Below are 21,269 nucleotides of genomic sequence, written 5' to 3'. Positions count from 1 at the left end.
CAAATATATAGAACGCTACTGTAGGCTTCAAGAAGCTGTTTGTATTCTCCTATGGCTATTTTCTAGCCAAGTATCAAAGGAAGCACACTACTATGCCAGATGAGATGACACTGAGTTATTGCCTAATAGAAATCCAACCCCTACTGAATTTTGCCACTTCGGCCTTTGCTATGGATATGTGCGCCACTAAGCGCAGAACACAGCGGTCGCAAGTCTCACTACAAATTGCTCAGAATTGGCAAGTACATGCACTGCAGAAACTACAGCCACCAGCAGATCAACCAGAAATCAAATATATAGAACGCTACTGTAGGCTTCAAGAAGCTGTTTGTATTCTCCTATGGCTATTTTCTAGCCAAGTATCAAAGGAAGCACACTACTATGCCAGATGAGATGACACTGAGTTATTGCCTAATAGAAATCCAACCCCTACTGAATTTTGCCACTTCGGTCTTTGCTATGGATATGTGTGCCACTAAGAGCTAAACACAACGGTAGCAAGTCCCCCTGCTAATTCCTCACAAAATGGTAAAAGATGCAAATTAAAATAAAAAAAGTAGAACGTTATTGTAGCCCTAAGAAGGGCTGTTGGGTTCTTTGAGAATCACTCCTGCCTAACAGTAAGCTAATAGAACACCCTAACGCTTTCCCTGACCAGCAGCAGCTCTCTCCCTAGCGGCATCCAGACACAGAATGATCCGAGCAGCGCGGGCAGGGGCTAGTCTATCCCAGGGTCACCTGATCTGGCCAGCCAACCACTGCTATCGACGTGTAAGGGTACCACGTCATGCTGGGTGGAGTGCAGAGTCTCCTGGCTTGTGATTGGCTCTGTTTCTGGCCGCCAAAAAGCAAAACGGCGGGAGCTGCCATTTTCTCGAGCGGGCGAAGTATTCGTCCGAGTAACGAGCAGTTTCGAGTACCCTAATGCTCGACCGAGCATCAAGCTCGGACGAGCATGTTCGCTCATCTCTAATGTTATTTCTTTTTTTATTCTGTGTTGTGTTTATTGATTTTCTATGTTTGTCTATGAATTTCTAATGGCTTAATTCAAGCATGGAGCTTCTTTGACTGAGTGCGCATGCGCCGTAATCGCCATCCAGCATCTGTATCCCTCATTGACACTTCCAGTTTTCAGATGCATTACCCATTCTCCGATGACATGTCCAGGGCATCTGGTGTACCGAAAGTGGGGCATCGAGACGGAGGCTTGAAGTGCGGACAAAGTGCATGTGCCATTTAGTGGTGGGGAATTCTCCTTTAGCTAAATAAACCACAGTGTGTGTTGTAAGCTGCCTGGAGACGCGAGAGGTGCGAATAACACGTTGGGTTGTCTGACCGGGACAACTAACACTATGGGGCTCATTTACTTACCCGATCCCGGGAGTTCAAAGAAAGTGCACTGCCCAACGGTAATGCACGCCACACCCCCCGATTTCTGTTGCATGGATGTTCGATTGAAGCACCTGCACTATACCATGGCCATCGACTTGTTACTGTCTCTTGCAAAATTAATTAATATTTATTAATATTTGGTGTAATTGTTTTTTTCCCGTAGTCAGACCTGAAGCATATAATTGTCTGGAATCCTTCACTTATTATTTGTGTGTTGTCTCTTAATTAGTATCAATAAAGTTTTGAAATGCGCTTGTTGGGTTTCTTTTTGGTGGGTTAAGTAGAATATTACCTTTATCACAAGAGTTTGAAGTCAAGGAATTTCTAAGCATTGTAGTGGGTTGCAGTGATATCTTAGGTTACACCTTTCTGCGCCCCTCTCTTCCAGAGTACGGACTTTTGTAAGTTGCTGCTGAAGGGGCAATGTTATGTCAGGGCAATAATGTTTAGGACCTTCTAACACTCGTCCCCAGTTTTCTGCTTTTAGATTGGGCTTTGGTTAGCGATGTTTGTATTAGCACCCAGCACTAACTAATCACTTATAAAATACTGACAGCATTAAAGGGAACCTGTCAGCATAAATTTACCTAATAAACACTACCAGTATGTTATGAAGTATTTTAAGATCTTCCAGATTATGTTTCTTCCATGGTCCAGTGTTCTCACACAGAAGTCGAGGTCTCTGTCTCAGAATTTTCCCTCTTCTGTTATTGCCATCACCCACCAGGACTTCTGGATTCTTTATTCTGAACTAGAGGCCTGATGGGATACAGGCAGAAGTGGGATATAGTTCCCTACATGTGATATGTCTTCTTATGTGTCCAGAAGTTCATAACTCCTTCTACCCACGAGACATTGCCACAGGATTTTCTACCAGATGTTGTAAACTCCCATTATTACATCTCCACACTGCACCCCTAAAAATATTGAATTAACAAAACTATGGTTTCATCTTCAAAACAACTGTCCAACAAAATACCACAAAATAATATTTGCCCTCTTACAACACAACTGACTTTGCAGCCCTCGCCACATACATCAAAATACTCTCAGAACAAAACTGCACTATACCCCCTTATTGTACTTCAGGGATTCAGTCCTCTCTGTCACTGCAGCTGTCATGACTTGTCTGTGAGAAGGTACTGCTTCCTGGTCCCTGAAGGTACTGCTTCCTGGTTCTCCGACTCTGATTCGGGTCTTCCGGCGATTCACTAAGGTAGTGTGACCGATGTCCACCAGGTGTCGCTGCTGCGCCGATGTCCGTCGGAGTTCAGTGGAGTTCACCAAGGTAGCCTGGGTGCAGGTAAGTGCGTGTCAGGCGGCACATTTTTTTTAAAAAATTCAGTTTTTCCGTATACGTCGGGTTTTCCGATGGCCATGCCCCCCGATTTCCGTTACGTGCATTCCGGCGCTGATGCGCCACAATCCGATCGCGTGCGCCAAAAAAACAGGGCAATTCGGTGCAAATCGGTAATTTTCGGGAAACCCGACGAAAAAAAAGCGATTTGGGCCCTTAGTAAATGACCCCCAATGTATTTAACTTGCATCTGATGGGCCCCATGGGACATGTATTTAAGCTCCCAGGAATTCCAAGACTTGCTCCTGTCACAGATAGTGCGCGCCACTGCCACTTTAGCCCGTATTTATTTCTCTGCTAATAATACTTGGCAACGGCTATTTTGATTGAGATGACATTCCGGGGTGTCTAAGCCGATGATTTACGTTGCAGTCTCTTTCCCCAAAAATTCAATAATCATACGATCCATGCTGTACCTGTTTCTTCGCGATCAGTCATATACTGCCATCACTTACTTGTACTTCTTTTTGCGTTTACCCAAATAAATGTTGATTATACATAACCGGCATCTGATAACTCAACCTACAATAAAATCACATCCAAAACCATTGAAATAAACGATCAACAAGTCAACAAGTCAACTGTTTACTTCGAGAATTAGCTGTTAACTTACATTTTGCTACATCTGTATAAGAACCATGACCAAGGTAAGTAGTTTAGTAAGAATGCAGCATCGGGACATCAGTTCTTTGTCTCGGTGGCAATTCATCATCTTTATTATATGTCACATTGCGTTACATTGTGTCATATTACACTGTAACGTGACCTGACACAATGCAATTAAAGTAACACAATAAAATGGCTCATATTTAGGATAAAGCAATATTTTCTAGATCAGATAATTGCCACGTTATCAGCTCGTACTCTAGAGATTTGACCTACAAAGAATTTTATCACTTTGTTCCGTGCAGGACCTGAGGGGACGGGCACCAGTCCAAGGTCACCGGGAGCACAATACTTGCAGATTTTGTGCCAAAATTCATACAGCTCAGATGTAATATATTGGGGGTCATTTACTAAGGGCCCGATTCGCGTTTTCCCGACATGTTACACAAATATTTCCAATTTGCGCCGATTTTCCATGAATTGCCCCCCGTTTTTGGTGCACTCGATCAGATTGTGGCGCATCGGCACTGGCATGCACGCGACGGAAATCGGGGGGCGTGACCGAACGAAAACCCGACAGATTAAAAAAAAACGCTGCATTTAAAACAAAAAATTGGTCGCACGGGCCATACTCACATGCACCAGGAAGAGATCAGTGAACTCCGACGCAACTCGGCGGACCTCGGCGCAGCAGCGACACCTGGTGGACATCGGGCGCAGGACCTTCATAAATCGTCGGAAGACCCGAACGCTCGTCAGAGAAGCCGCTGCTGGAACGCGAATGGACCGGGTAAGTAAATGTGCCCCATTGTCTGTAGATAGTACATGGGATTACAGCTCAGATCTGCCACGTCCCATATGTACATTAGGTTTATATATATATATTGTGTAGGAGGAGTAGTAATTTTTAGTAATATTTTTTTATTTTTTATTCAGGCCATTACAGGAGTGTAGGCTTTACAACCAGAGGAAGATTAAGGCTGCAATGGACCCTGGGGGTCACCCTACACCCTGCTCCCTCAGCACTTCCCCCCTCCCTCTCACTGCAGCAGAGGAAGTTTCAGCTCAGTGGGAGGGGAAAAAGGGCCCTTGCACACTGTAACAGCCTGTGAATCTCCTGAACAAAGGGTCTCTAGTAACACCCCCAAGAAGAGCCCTTAAGGTTTATTAGCATACTAATTAAAGTTGACTTTAGAAGGAAGGAGGCCATAGATAACAAATATAAGAAGATACCACAGTCCTGGTGCCTATGTCTATGAGTAAGTGTTTATCAAGATGGATTTTGATATTAGATTTCCTTTAAAGCGAACCAGACAACTACTTTTTCCCCATTCCAGGTAGGGTGCAAATGCTTCTCGGGTAGTGAACCCCCTGGACCACCGCGGACGATGACATAAGCCGACACCAGGGAACGGAATCTTAAAGGCACCTGGTCTTCACAAGAGCCCGCCGCAAAGCAGGTTGGTCTTGCTGTGGTGTGGTGCCACCAGATCGTTCCACAGGCGCGACTTGTCCGTGGTGGCAGCCAAGGTCAAGCTACAGAAACGCAAGGCAGTCTCGAGGTCGGGGACAGGCAGGTAGTCATCGCTGGCCCTTTAAATCCTCTGAAGCTGGTGCGCACGCCCTCTGAGTGTCGGGGACGTATGTGCACGGCCGAGGAGCCGGAAGAAGGAGCGAGAACGGGTGAGTAGCTGTGGCGCAGAGCGGGAGCACACGGAGGTGCAGGGTATGAAATGTCCCTTCTAGAATTCTCTCTTTGCCTCAGATGAGTCAGGCTTAGAAGCTGGATATATTTGGGAATGTGTCAGATGAAGATATAATTCAATGGGGTAAATTTTGTAATGTGTCGGAAGAGTAGAAGTAGGCAGTTCCCCTCATGTGTATGATCCGGATGAATACTCTGGTGCAGGATGAGACTAAAGAGTTCGACTTTGCACCTCCTTTAACCCCTTCCCGACATCTGACGTAATGGTACATCACATGTCGGGTCCCGTCACAAGTCGGGTGTCGGGCCGAGCCCTCTCCATAGCCGGTAAGACTTTGCTGCACATTGCAGCAAAGGCTTACCAGGTAACACCTGCGATTGGTGCCGGCACTGATCGCGGGTGTTTTACTGCTGATCGCAGTTCATACTTTGGTGTATGGAGCTGTGGGTGGTGCTGTTTTTTTGTGTATTTTGATGACGTTTACAATGTTATAATTTTTAGGACTGTACGACCTTTTGATCACTTTTTATAGAATTTTTTATTTTTTTTTAAATGGCAAAAAAGTGCCATTTTCGACTTTGGACGTGATTTTCCGTTACGGGGTTAAACGCTGTGAAAAACCGTTATCATATTTTGATAGATCGGGCATTTTTGGACTCGGTGATACCTGATGTGTTTATGATTTTTACTGTTTATTTATATTTATATCAGTTCTAGGGAAAGGGGGTGGATTTGAGTTTTTAGGGGTTTTTATTATAATTTTTTAAATTTTTTTTACTTTTTATTTTTACTATTTTTCAGACTCCCTAGGGTATTTTAACCCTAGGGTGTCTGTACGATCCTATCATGTAGTATGGCAGTATATGGGGATTTTACTCCTCATACATTACAATGTGGTGATAGCACATTGTAATGCATGGGTTAATCCGAAGTAGCTTCGGGTCTTCGTGAGACCCGAAGCTACCATGATGACGGATCGCCGCTCCCCGATGAAGTAATGGGGAGCCGCCGGCACCTTTGAATTTTTAAATGTGGTGAGTGAAAAATGAAAATGCAAAAACGAAAAAGGTCTGCGGCGGGAAGGGGTTAAGTTGGTCTAGTGTGCTGCATGACAATAATGAATTGTCTGATGCACAGGTTATTTCTGGTGCAGACACATCAACTTTTACTGAGGACATGCCCGTTTTTTCCCATAGGAGTCGGAAAACAGCTTTAAACTCGCCTCAAACCTTAAATGAATACGGGGCACTCCAGTTTTCTGGTTTGGATAGATTGTTTTAACCCCTTTAAAAAGACTAAAAAAGGGTTAACAATAAAAGTTGTTTTACATACTTTGAAGTGTGTAGTTTCTATATTGAGGCAATTTATGGGGTTTTACTTTTATTTAGGCCTCTCAAAATGAACATGAACATGCGTTTTTAATGAACATGCGAAAAATCGCACCTAAAGCTCAAAGCCCCAAAACATCCTACAAGGGCACATAAAAAACTATGTCCACATAAACCAGACATTGGGTGAATGATAATTATCAAGTTATTTTGCTGTTATGACTATGTGCGGAAAAAGTTGAACATTTTGGATTTTGAAAATCGAGAATTTTTCCAAATTTATACCAAATATCTGCCTTTTTGAATAAATAAACACAAAACATATCACCAAAATGTTTTATACTAACATAAAGTACAAAGTGTCATTAGAGAACAATTTCGAAATCACTTGGATATGTAAAAGCGTTCCGAAGTTATAATTACTTATAGTGACACAGGGCAGATTTGACAAAAATGGGCCGTGTCTAGAAGGCGAAAAGTGGCTTAGGCGGTAAGGGGTTAAAGAGGACCTGTCACCCTTAAAAAACGATCTAGGAACTGCTTACTGAAGTAATCAGCTCCTAGCGCTACCCCAGATGTGGCATTGTTAACCTGCTAGCTTTATCAGAACCTTCCTATAAAGTTAGTGAACACTAGAGCGCCCTGGGAACGCTGGACCCGGCTCACAGCGGTCCAGCGTATTCATAAAGGGGTGGTCCAAGGGGCTGCTTCTCCCCTCCCACACCATAGGCAATCAGTGACTGCCAGGCTTAAAGCGGCCACCTTGGACGGCCCCCTCATGAATACGCCAGACCGCTGTGAGCTGGGTCCAGCTTTCCGGGGGTATTGCGCTCCAGTGTCTGCTAGCGTATCGGGGGGTTCCAATAAAGCTAACAGTTTAACAATTCTACATCTAGGGTAGCGCTAGGAGCTCCTTACTGAAGAAGAGAATTTTTTAAAAGTGAAAGGTCGTAAAGTTTTTCTCATTTCTCTATAGCTTTCTCCTTCCGAGTCCTCAGCGTTACTCTGCATGTTTTAGCTACATGGCCCGGTAGATTATATCATGTCTGTCCGTCATCGTCTACCTTACAGCCTAATAGTTTCAGTCTTTCCCAAAACTTTCACATGCCTCCTCGAATATTCATCAATGTGTGTGCGCCCCATCCTCGTCCATTAGTCGGTGACCTTTTGTGTTTCCAGGTGGCCGGCCAGGGCTGCGCACATTGCTCGGATTATACCGTCTATGCGCTTTTATGTTGTTTGTTTGCTATTCACCGCTCTTAACTCCATTGTTCACCTTTGTTTTCCTCCTGCCGATCAGACAATGGCGGCTCCGGGAAGGTTTTGTCATCCATAAAGTGTATATTATTTTATAGACTCAGACTCTGCACATTAATTGCTGCTTTCGCTAATGGGCTCGGAATTATAGGTAACGCTACAATAACTTTGCCAACCAACCTGAAAGACTTGTGTTCCAAAGTGTAATTGCCCAAAGTACAGTGAGCACTTAATTATAGGTTATTAATACGATTTTTTTCCAATTTATATATTTTTTTTTTCATAATGGTCAGGTTCTGCAAAACATGATGGTAAATAACATGTATATAGTACTGTAATGTCCAATGTATTAACCCCTTAAAGGAAATCTACCACCAGGATGAAGGATTGTAAACTAAGCACATTGGGGGTCATTTACTAAGGGCCCGAATCGCGTTTTTCTGCCAGGTTACCCGAATACTACCGATTTGTGCCGGTTTTCCCTGAATTGCCCCCGGGTTTTGGCACACGTGATCGGATTGTGACGCATTGGCGCCGGCATGCAGGCGACGGAAATCGGGGACGTGGCCATCGGAAAACCCAATGGATTCGGAAAAAACGCAGTATTTTTTTAAAAAAGTGTCGTTTGACACGCACTTACCTGCACCCAGCAACGGATGAACTCCAGCGGACTTCAGCACAGCAGCGGACATCGGGCGCACTACCTTAGTGAATCCCGTCCGGACTCGAATCAGCGTCGGAGAACCCGCCGCTGGATCGCGTCAGGACCGGGTAAGTAAATGTGCCCCATTGACAAACTGGTGTGCGCTTCCTCTGGCAGGATGCACTCTTCTTTAAGCTTCCTATGCCCTTCCTTTTAAGAAATAAAGGCTTTTAAAGTATGCAAATGAGCCTAAGGGGCTCCAGGTTCCATAAACACCTAAGGAGCCAAGAGCCCATCAGGCTCATTTGCATAATTTTAAAAGCAATTAAAAACAGGGCAAACATGGAAAATCCTGCCAGAGGGAGGACATACCAGTATGTAAGTGTGCATGGTTTACTATCCTTCATCCTGGTGGTAGATGTCCTTTGGCCCATGCACATCATAATGTTGTTAAGGATATAGAAAGAATGCTCATGGGCCCACCATCTTGGATCGGGTTGTCGCTCCCCATGACATCATCGGGAAGCGAAGATCTCTTCCCATGGCAGCCTGGAGTCTCTAGGAGACTTTAGGACCTGATATTAGGCAGGATCTTTAACATGTGTTATAGATCCATAGCAAATTCTCCATATACTGCTATACTGTTGCACTGTAGTATATGGTAAGAATGATCAGTTTTTAAAGGGAACCTATCACCACAAATCTACCTATAAAGGTAGATCGGGTGGTAGGTGGATCAATGGGACGTGAGGATAGCCCTTTTAAGGGCTAATCCTCACGTCCCCACACTTTTTTAGTAACTTTTATCAAACTTTTATGCTAATTTTATTATGCGGCTACTGGGGCGTGGAGTAACCGCATCTGAGGTTACACGAGGCGGCTACTCCACGCCCCGGTATCCTCTTTTCTCCTCCTACTCACCATCTTCGGCGCGCAGCTGCTCATAGCTGCGCGCCCTCATCCGACGACCCTGCAGTCTGCGCATACGCAGAACAGCAGGCCCGCGCCTGCGCGGTCACTGGTGCAGCTGCAACATGCGACTCAAATTAGGGGCCCACTGATTCAGACTGAGCGCCGTATTTAACTTTCAAATTGTGTCTCACTCCCTATGTTAAAGGTGCACAATAAAAAAAGATGGTGAACTCTGCCGGACCTGAGCAGGGAAGCGCCAGATTCATGATTTCTGGCGCACAATCTAAGTGAATCGCCACACGCAGCATTATATACGGACTCCTAAGTAAATGTTCCCCGGTGTGTAATTTGGAGCGCACATTAAAAGCTGTAAAAAACTGAGAGCACATTTACTTACCCATCCATGTCGTGATCCCCAATCCGGCATGTCCAACGATCATGCACTCTGCGGCAGTTCACATAGATCATGCGTCCGATATCCTGCATGTGTCGCTTCCCCGCTCAGGTCCCTGGAGTTCACCTTCTTCTTTCTGGTGTATGTAAGTGCATTGTCTACCGACACAATTTTAAATTCACTCAGTCCGAATCAGTCGGATTGTCCGATGGAAACCCCCCCACCCATGATTTCTGTCGCATGAAAGGTGGCACGATTGTACCAAAATCGAGTGCTACACAATCCCCTTTTAAATGTGGGGCAAATTGGAAAACGTCTGAATATTGATGCTTGTGCGTTCCGTGGACCCTTAGTAAATGAGTGCCACTGTGTCAGAGGGAATATGGTGCAAATGTGTTTTTTCTACAATTTTATTGCATTTGGAATATTTTTTTTTCATCTTCCCAGTAACTGGCACGGAATATAAAATGCGGTTGCTACAAAGTAAAGTTTGTTACACAGAAAACTGAAGAATAAATAAGTTATGGATTTTTAAAGACCAGGAATGCAAAATGGAAACAACAAAAATGAAAATGGCGTTTCTCATGGGGGTGCAACCATTTGTGTCCTGGGGACCAAGATTGTTTTTAATGGTTTAAGTTCCTTCCATTACATAGGGAATAAATATATATAGTAAAGTATTTACTTTAAGTTTTTATTTAAAGATTTTTTGGGAAGTCTATTCAGTAGCATTTAGATTACCGTATATATTTGAGTATAAGCCGACCCAAGTATAAGCCGAGGCCCCTAATTTTACCACAAAAACCTGGGAAAACATATTGACTCGAGTATAACCCGAGGGTGGGAAAGGCATTGGTCAAAGCCTCCCCAGTATATAGCCTGCGAGACCCTGCCCCATAGTATATAGCCAGCACCTGTTCCCCAGTATATAGCCTGCAAGCCCATATCCCCAGTATATAGCCAGCCCCCTGCCCCAGTATATAGCCAGCCCACTGCCCCAGTATATAGCCAGCAGCGGGGGAAGCCAGAAAGGTGAGTTTTGATATTTTTTACCCGAGTATAAGCCGAGGTTGGGTTTTCAGCACATTTTTTTGTGCTGAAAAACTAGGCTTATACTCGAGTATATATGGTATATAAGCTCATGCTAGATTTCGTATCGGTAAAGCACAAATAGGCATTTCTTCTTATGTTTACAATGTTACCTTAAAATAAAGAGTTTCTACCAAGTTTGATTGTTATCCAAAATCCTGCTATGCTCCAAAAATCCTGAAAATAGTGTTTCAATGAAATGGCAGGAAGCTTTCTCAACCTGCTGCTCTATCAAATGGTGAGAGCGTAACCCCCTTGATCACGATGTGACCTGTGGCCTCTCTGCAATCGGATCACTTTGTTATCGCCTATCCTGTTGAACTGGAATGACAATCAAATTGGATAGACCTCCTTTAAAGGAAACCTACCACTTGAAGTGGCAGGTTTCAGATGGAAATAGCGAGCACCAGCTCAGGGTGAGCTGGTGCTGGAGCTTATTTTTGTTAGTGTTTTAAACCGCTGTATCGCGGTTTAAAACACGTTTTAAACTTTATAGCCGGCGCAGAGAGGTACGCGATCGGCGCTTAGCAAGCGCGCGACCGTGCGCGCGGCTACATAGGAAGTGAAGGAGAGCCTCGCGCATGGTAAGCGCCAAGTGCGTACCTCCCTGCGCCGGCTAATAAGTTTAAAAAGTGTTTTAAACCACGATACCGCGGTTTAAAACACTAACAAAAATAAGCTCCGGCACCAGCTCACCCTGAGCTGGTGCTCTGTATTTTCTTCTGAAACCTGCCACTTCAAGTGGTAGGTTTCCTTTAAGTTTGGAACTAGTGATGAGCGGGTCCAAACAGCTGCCACTTTTCATGCTTCAGACTCATGTTCAGGGAAAACACAGCAAGGTGGTTGATTGACCACTGAGCAGCCAATGAACCAGCTTGCAGCACTGTAGGAACTACAGCCATATCTTCTTTGGGCATCACTGTGATTGGCTGGCCTGGCCATATGACTCTCCACTGTCAGAGCAGGGTCACATGCCCAGATGCCCTTACACACAGGAGACATAGAAGGGAGAGGTTGTTGCTCTTCAGGCTCAGGGAGAAAGGCAGGGACTTCTCCAAAACCAACATTTCTCTTTTCAGGTCACTTAGGGAGAGGAGGCTGCTGGGATTAGGGACAAGTAAAAATATGTACAAATTGTCCTTTTAGGAAACTCTAAAGAACTGTATTAAGCTGCGAGACCAGTCTTAGTAATAGTTGCATTTCCAGCATCATCCAGCAATATCTCAAAGGTGCAGTCTCAGTACAATTTGCAGTTCCAGTACCGGCCAGCAATATCTTATAATATCTATTTGCATACCAGCCTTCTTACTTATGACAGCAAACCTTATCTGCATCCATGTAATTCTTATTTGCAGCGTCCGTGTTCACTGGATCTGTTTATTCCTTAAGTGGAGTGCAGTGATACAAGGCTAGTGACTAATTTTGCACCGTGGTCAATGTCATGGCGATGGGCTGCCCAATGCCCCTGTGCACACTTCTGCATCTTCTGCTGGCTACCTGGAGCTTTGTTACCACCAAAAGTTCCTCCAAACTATAATTTCCTTAGTTGGGTCTAGGACAGTGTCATCACCTTCAGATCGTCTTCCAGCAACCCCACACCACTGCCCTCCTTAGCAGTCTACATTGCAGAAAGCGGCAGAAGTTGGCACTCATGGTTGATGTCCTGTGAGGTTCTGCTGCCCATATCCTCATCCTTCAAACCCTAACCCCACAAAAATGTTAATGTCTTAAAAAATTGGTCATGTGGTCTGAAGAATCAATTTGTCCCTGCTTGACTATGATGCCTTATGCTGTTCATAAATTAACCGTCTGCCTCGGAATCCCACTCTCTTCTTAAAGATGCAACTCTTCCTAATGATGCAACCAAGATGAAATTAGGCCTATGATTTTCGTACAGAGGTATAGTGACTGTATTAATGTTGTTATTTAGGTAGTATGGGCTTAGCACTTGACCATTCACAAAGTACAGGGCAGTTTTGTATTGATTAGAACCCTCTTCCCCTACTGTAACACCACCAAAGGCTTCTCTGGTATCAACAGTCACTAATGCATAGTGCTCTCCACAATGTCTACAACATTGGGGGTCATTTACTAAGGGCCCGATTCGCGTTTTCCCGACGTGTTACCCGAATATTTCCGATTGTACCTGAATTGCCCCGGGATTGTGGTGCATCGGCGCCGGCATGGCGACGGAAATCGGGGAGCATGGCCGAGCAAAAACCCGACGGATTCGGAAAAACCGCCGCATTTAAAAACCGAAAATGTGCTTACCTTCACCTGGTCCAGCTCGGTGTATTCCGGCGCGTTCAGATGATTTTCAGCGCAGCAGCGCCACCTGGTGGACAGCGGAGGAACTACCTTCATAAATCCCGTCCGGACCCGAATCCTGTTCAGAGAACGCGCCGCTGGATCGCGAATGGACCGGGTAAGTAAATCTGCCCCATTGTTTCTGCTTAGCATTAATCAAGTCCTGTGTAGATGCTCCCCAGCCCATGCAAGACCATGACATTTGTGCCATGTGGGGTGGTTATCTACCTTGCAGGTCATCTAGCACTGTCGAAAATGAATTAATGATAAGTGGGGGAGGTGGTCAAAGGACATCCACTTTCTGTGACTTTCACAGTCTCTCTGTATCTCTGTTACAACCTGCTGATGACACGCTGTAACACTCCGAGCTCAGGGGTCAACTCCATTTTAGAACATTTTGCTTGAGGCCTTGGCATTGGCATGCTACTGCTAATCAATTGTTACTGTAGTTGCTATGCTCTCTAGGATGATGAGGAGGACTGTTTAAATAGCAATTCTAAATGAACCATAAAATTTATTGGGAGATTCTTGGATCAAACACCTTTTGTTTAATTTACCATTACAAAAAGTAATAAAACACTGAACAGGTGGACGTGTGCTTTCAAAAGTGTAGAGAAGGTCACATTCACTTTCCAGTATAAAGGGCATTTTAAGTTTATCCTTTCACACCGAGGCCAAATATCTGCAACCATTTGTGAGTACATTTTTATTGCTTTTCATTTCCCATTGTACATTGACAGTATTTTATTATGAAGCTTTTAGTTATTTCTTTGTTCATTTTTTATGTTATGTTATTAGTTCAGTACTTTCATGAGCCCATTTATTGCCCCCCCTTTTGCAATCATCTTGCAAATTCAAATTCTGGTACCCATTGATTTTGATGGGGTTCAGGTTTAAGTTTGTGCCTAAGTCTGGATCCTGAACATAATTTTCTCCCAATATTTGGACAAACTTGTCAAACCGGAATCCCACTCATTATTAGTTGTAAGTGTTTATATCATTCTGATTTATTGATTTGTTTTGTTCTTCATACCAGGATTTTATATCATTTTTAATTTTCATTATTAAATGGGTTTTCCAGGATGATTATTTTTTAGCTTCTTAGTATGTAGGGATGAGCAGACCATTTCAAACCTAAATGCCCCCCCCCCCCCACCAGTAACACACACCCATTGAGGCTGCCATCACAGACCACGGGTGCTACCCTTGAAATGACGTCGGCAAAGCCGTGATATCATCTGGGATATCTACAATCCAAGGGAAGATTTCTGCGAGCATGTGCAGCCAGCGGCTTTACTTGTGGCATTTAGAGATTTAGAGATTTGGAGCACCCCCTAGAGGTCAATGAAGGAGAAAAAGCTACCGTATATACTCGAGTATAAGCCGACCCAAGTATAAGCCGAGGCCCCTAATTTTACCACAAAAACCTGGTAAAACCTATATATTTTTTACTCGAGTATAAGCCCGAGTTTGGGTTTTCAAGCACATTTTTGAGCTGAAAAAATCTAGGCTTATACTCAAGTATTTAATGTATGTTATTTATATTCTGGGCAGCACTGAAAAAGAAAATGCTTCAAGGTTGCATTTATATCATCCACAATGGTACTGTGTTTTATTCCTATTATTTGATTTTATTATTTATATTTTAAATTTTATTTTCAACAATAAAAGTATTAATATTCCTATGTATTCCTATTGCCATTATTACTATTTTTATTTGCCTGAAGTAACAAAAAATTCCTTCATCGTCACAAACTTTTGTTGTAAAAATGCAATTATAATTTTTTTTACATTTTTGTCAATAATTTCCATTTTTTTTCTAAAACTTCCCTTTGTATCTATCTCAGCCTTAAAAAAAAATCTTACAATTATACAGCTGATAATAACTTATTTTTGTGGACCGACAATCCTTTTTTTTCATGCATTATTTTAGAAATATTTACACCTTCAAGACTGAAATAATGTTTTCATTTTATGCACATATTACACCGCGCGAGCGTTCTCATTTCTCGAATTCCAATTGTCTGGTAAGGGGACCTTAAAAATCAATTCTTCATACTTAGAAGAAGCTAATACACATCTCAGCTTGAAGAATGAAAAGCAACTGATTGATTCTGGGCAACTGTGAAATTCTGTTTTCAGAATCAGAGCGGATTTGTGCATCTTCCTTGAACTATTCATTCCTTCTTATTTCCTTTATAAAGTCGTTCAGGGCTTGATGGAATAAATGATGAATTTATCAAAGGATGACTTCAGGCAAAAGAAGGTCAAATTCTTAATAAATGTTGTTTGCATTTGATATGTATTGGAGAGGCCACGAGTCGAGATGGGGACGTGGATGTATTTGTCTGCACAATTGCTTAATTATCTGTCCGTTATTACTGTCAATAATAACAATACCGTAATTTTCAGACTATAAGGCGCACACAAAAAATCCTTTAATTTTCTCTGAAATCAAAGGTGCGCCTTATAGTCCGGTGCACCTTGTATATGAACCGTACTTACAGACAACAGCTGCCTTGAACTGTACACAGGTCTGCCACCTGCTGGTCATTCATCCTTATAATCAGGTGTGCCTTATAATCCGGTGCGTCTAATATATGAACCTAGACGTTTTAGCAGGCATTTATTGATGGTGCGCCTTATAATCCGGTGCGCCTCATAGAAAAATACTGTAATTAGACTTTTTTGCTATATATGTGGTTGGTTCCCCTGCCCGAGGAGCGTTGCCCTGGGACAGGGATGTAGCCAGGAGAGCCAGGCCCCCATAGCATTGACAATTGAATTGGGCCCCTCAACATCTTAAAAATATACATATTTGTATTCTTACACATGTGAGTTGCAATCACACACATTTATACAGTCATATATATATATATATATATATATATATATATATATATATATATATATATATACTCACTCACCGGCCACTTTATTAGGTACACCATGCTAGTAACGGGTTGGACCCCCTTTTGCCTTCAGAACTGCCTCAATTCTTCATGGCATAGATACAACAAGGTGCTGGAAGCTCCTCAGAGATTTTGCTCCATATTGACATGATGGCATCACACAGTTGCCGCAGATTTGTCGGCTGCACATCCATGATGCGAATCTCCCGTTCCACCACATGCCAAAGATGCTCTATTGGATTGAGATCTGGTGACTGTGGGGGCCATTTGTGTCCAGTGACCTCATTGTCATGTTCAAGAAACCAGTCTGAGATGATTCCAGCTTTATGACATGGCGCATTATCCTGCTGAAAGTAGCCATCAGATGTTACAGGGTACATTGTGCTCATAAAGGGATGGACATGGTCAGCAACAATACTCAGGTAGGCTGTGGCGTTGCAACGATGCTCAATTGGTACCAAGAGGCCCAAAGAGTGCCAAGAAAATATTCCCCACACCATGACACCACCACCACCAGCCTGACCCACTGATACAAGGCAGGATGGATCCATGCTTTCATGTTGTTGACGCCAAATTCTGACCCTATCATCCGAATGTTGCAGCAGAAATCGAGACTCATCAGACCAGGCAACGTTTTTCCAATCTTCTACTGTCCAATTTCGATGACCTTGTGCAAATTGTAGCCTTAGTTTCCTGTTCTTAGCTGAAAGGAGTGGCACCCGGTGTGGTCTTCTGCTGCTGTAGCCCATCTGCCTCAAAGTTCGATGTACTGTGTGTTCAGAGATGCTCTTCTGCCTACCTTGGTTGTAACGGGTGGCGATTTGAGTCACTGTTGCCTTTCTATCAGCTCAAACCAGTCTGCTCATTCTCCTCTGACCTCTGGCATCAACAAGGCATTTCCGCCCACAGAACTGCCACTCACTGGATGTTTTTTCTTTTTCGGACCATTCTCTGTAAACCCTAGAGATGGTTGTGCGTGAAAATCCCAGTAGATCAGCAGTTTCTGAAATACTCAGACCAGCCCTTCTGGCACCAACAACCATGCCACGTTCAAAGGCCACAAATCACCTTTCTTCCCTATACTGATGCTCGGGAGAACTGCAGGAGATTGTCTTGACCATGTCTACATGCCTAAATGCACTGAGTTGCCGCCATGTGATTGGCTGATTAGAAATTAAGTGTTAACGAGCAGTACCTAATAAAGTGGCCGGTGAGTGTGTGTATATATATATATATATATATATATATATATTTATAGACATGAACATACCTATATACAACAACAACATACAGTTCTTCAGTCATACACAGATTTATGCACTTGCAAATACATACCCGACGTTTTGCGACGAATTAACAGGGGATTGTGTTGCACGCAATCAGATTTTGGCCCAATCGAGACGGCTTGCTCGCAACAGAAATCGGGGGGCGGGCCCGCAGACAACCCGATGGACTCGGACAACGCGCAAGATTTATCATTTAGAATTGTGTTGCAAGACACGCACCTACATGCACCAGGAAGAAGATGGTGAACTCCGGCGGACCTCGGCGGGGAAGCAACGGATGCAGGAACTTGGGCGCACGATCTTCATGAATCGCATCGGACTTCATCCTTGTCGGACCGTCCGAATCTTCAATCGCAACTTACCAGGTAAGTAAATTTGCCCCGAAGTATATATACATCACAGATATATACACGTTCTATACATATTATACTATACAATGTGCAGCATAATATGTATATAATGGACTAATCTTTCATTCTTTACTGTCAGGTTAGATGACGGGGCCCCCTGACAATGCGGGCCCCTATGGCTGCCACCACCGTAACCATATTTATATTTGGTTAGATCAGGACCTTTGGAACGTGGTGATACCTGGAATGTTTATGATTTTTTTTTGGTTAGTTTTATGTCAGTTCTAGGGATTGCTTCGGGCATTTAACGGTTTAACACTTGTGATGGGTGCCAGAACATTGGCGCTATTAGCCACAGGTGTTTGCTGTGATATGCAGGTATGAGCCCTCTCCATATCCCTTTGTAGCCTGCTGACATATTTCCGATGCTTTACGGTAAGGATTAAAAACGTCCTGATGCACATTAACGTGTAGTTTGATGTACCCTTGTCGGTGGAATAGTGACGGCTATGTTTTTATGGACCTGAATCTATGGTGGTTTACTATAAACAATGTAGTGTGTGCAGTGCCCTGTGTAGTGTGCAGGGGGCGCCAGATTCAGGATTTTTGGTTCCCGTTTTTATGAATCTGGCGCCCCCTGCACTGCTCCAACAGAGTCCACCACTTTTTTTGGTACTCGTATAATATGGGGTGTGCAACACACTTCTGTCAGACTTTGCATGATAAATGTGGCGCACCGTCCGACTGAGCACCGGAACGCCCCCTAAATAATGTTACATGAAGAATAGTGCAGCCGCACCACAAAAGGGTCGAGTGAGACACAACTGTGGTGCTGACACTTCTTAAATACCTGTGCAGAAGTTTGCTCCTAAAAGAACTTGCAGAGTCCGACAGAAAACTGGCGCAAAGCCCTTAGTAAATATAGCCCTGAGCGGGGAAGCGACACATGCAGGATATCGGACGCATGATCTTAGTGACTCCCCGCACAGCGCATTATACATGGACAATGCACTTACATGCACCAGGAAGAAGAAGGTGAACTCCTGGGACCTGAGCGGGAAAGCGACACATGCAGGATATCGGGTGCAGGATCTTAGTGACTCCCCGCACAGCGCATTATACACGGACAATGCACTTACATGCACCAGGAAGAAGAAGGTGAACTCCGGGGACCTGAGCGGAGAAGCGACACATGCAGGATATCGGGCGCACGATCTTAGTGACTCCCCGCACAGCGCATTATACACGGACAATGCACTTACATGCACCAGGAAGAAGAAGGTGAACTCCACGGACCGGAGCGGGGAAGCAACACATGCAGGATATTGGGCGCACGGTCTTAGTGAATCACGGAACAGGGCATTATATACGGACAATGCACTTACATGCACCAGGAAGAAGAAGGTGAACTCGGGGGACCTGAGCGGGGAAGCGACACATGCTGGATATCTGGCGCACGATCTTAGTGAATTGCGGCAGATGCGCATTATACACAAACAATGCACCTTTTGTGAACTTCAGCGGAAATGTTAGTAAATGTGCCCAAATGTGCGTGAAAAAGATTGATGACCGTGGTCTTTCTTTTCAATGGCAATTGATCAGTGAAAGATACATTGCACTTCCATGTTTCCCAGAGTGCAATGCATTTTTGATGCATCTCTATAAACTTGCATGGTGTATTAAAAAAATGAGTGTCTGTGCATGCAAGTCTGAAAAAAAACATTGATTACAATGGATCAGAGTGCACTGCAAGTTCTGTGCTTCAAAATCAAAAGTGATAAACACAAGTGTGAAAGGAGCCTAATATGGCACAACTTTTTATGGCACACGTGTGTAATGAAAAGTAGGTGTGGCTTAAAATTTTTGTGGAGAAGGTAATTTTGTTAAGTTTTTCAGACTCTTTAGCTTTTTTACACGTTATCCCTTTTGGTGCACAAAAAGGAAAGAACGCATTTGCCATCCGTACGGTTCTCTTTGTATCAATAAATGACCCTCCATAACCCAATATCCAATCAACTGGAATTACAATTTAGATTTTCATTCCTTCCTCGATCTACAGAACCTGCTGTATGATGATGTAGAACGTATTCGCTCAGCTTCTCAAATGGAGAAATATTCTGCCGCTGAGCAGTCGCTGCTCGTTAGTTTCGTAAACGCTGTCACATTTTTTCCCCCCCGATTCTCTATGAAATCGGCTACATCCGATCCGCTCCCGTCGCTGTGATTTAGGAATGTTTAATAACAGAACACAATTTGTCATAAACCAGAATCATCGTAATCCCTTATGTGGAATAGAAATAAATACAAGTACTAAAGTACAATTACCTAACAGATGAAAAAATGGCGCTCCTGTAAATCACCGCGGTAAACATCATCCCTTTTAATTATCTATTTGCGCAATATCCAGATATCAAAAAGCAATTTCAGCTTTCAGTCGTGTGACTTTATATGGCTGCCAACAGATACAAATCCATTTTTATCTCGTTTTCAACCAGCGGTCGGGATTTTATTTTTTTTATTTTTTTTTTCTCTAGTCAGCAAATTTCCATAGATCTTTTGGGTGTTTGACAAAAGCTTCTAAGCAAAAATGTCAGGTTAAGTGGATTTGCTGTTGATTCTCCCCGCGATCAGCATCTGGCATTAGGTATCAGATATATCTATAAAAAAAAGAAAGTCATTTGGGAAATCACACACAACTGACTCATTTCACACCTCTCGAAGCTCTGTAACTAGTTCATTGACTGGACACGAATGAACCCTCTGCTCATCAGAAGCTTGTTATAGATTTGGGGTAGGCTGGAGAAAGATATAGGAACAGAATTAATTGTGCGGATGACTCCGGGGCCCGATGGCGGTGGATCCCATTGTCGGTGAATTTTTGTCATAAAGTTGCCGAAATAGTCACATGTCACCCATATACAGTAACAGTAATAAATAGCTCAGAATTAGAAGATGAAGTGTAACATGTGTATCCGTCTTTATGTCCAAAACATTTTCCTTTTTCATGTGGTCAGAAGTTTCTTCCTGGTATTACTTTTTTGAGGCGTTATCTAGAAACTAGTGGCCGAACCCAAACTTCGTTCCCGAGTTTGGCCGAACCCAAATTTTAGAAATATTTTCAAAAGTAACAAACCCCCAACATTAACGGTTTGAATACTGATGGTAAAGTCACCAGAGGCATTTAAATTGCTGCCACCACACATGGCAGTACTACAATGCCGTCATTGGGGAGCAATGATCCTCCCCAAAATGGCGGCCCCCTGTGCCACCGGCATAGTAGTGACGATGCTTGTGGCCTAAGTGATTAATCCTCAACTGAATTCTTCTTATAGTCTACAGGACATGTGAATGCACAGATCAAATATAATTAGGCAGATTTACTTACCTGGTCCCTGTCTGACGAGGATTCGGGTCCGGCACGATTCACAAACATTGTGCGTCCGAGTTCCTGCATCCGTCGCTGCTGCGCCAAGGTCCGAAGGAGTTCACCCGCTTCTTCCTGGTGCATGTGCGTGCTTGATCTTGCGACACATTTCCTTTTTTAAATTCAGCGGTTTGACCAAATCGTCGGGTTGTCCGATAGCCACGCCCCCGATTTCTGTTGCGTGCAAGCCGGCGCTGATGTACCAAAATCCGATCGCGTGCGCCAAAATCCCAGGGGAATTCAGCGCAAAATGGAAATTTTTGGGAAACCCGACGAAAGTGCGTTGTTCGGACCCTTAGTACATGA

Source organism: Engystomops pustulosus, chromosome 1 (genome assembly GCF_040894005.1).
Source record: "Engystomops pustulosus chromosome 1, aEngPut4.maternal, whole genome shotgun sequence".
Lineage (NCBI taxonomy): Eukaryota > Metazoa > Chordata > Amphibia > Anura > Leptodactylidae > Engystomops > Engystomops pustulosus.
The sequence above is the reverse complement of the archived record's forward strand: the minus strand, read 5'-3'. Positions refer to the sequence as shown.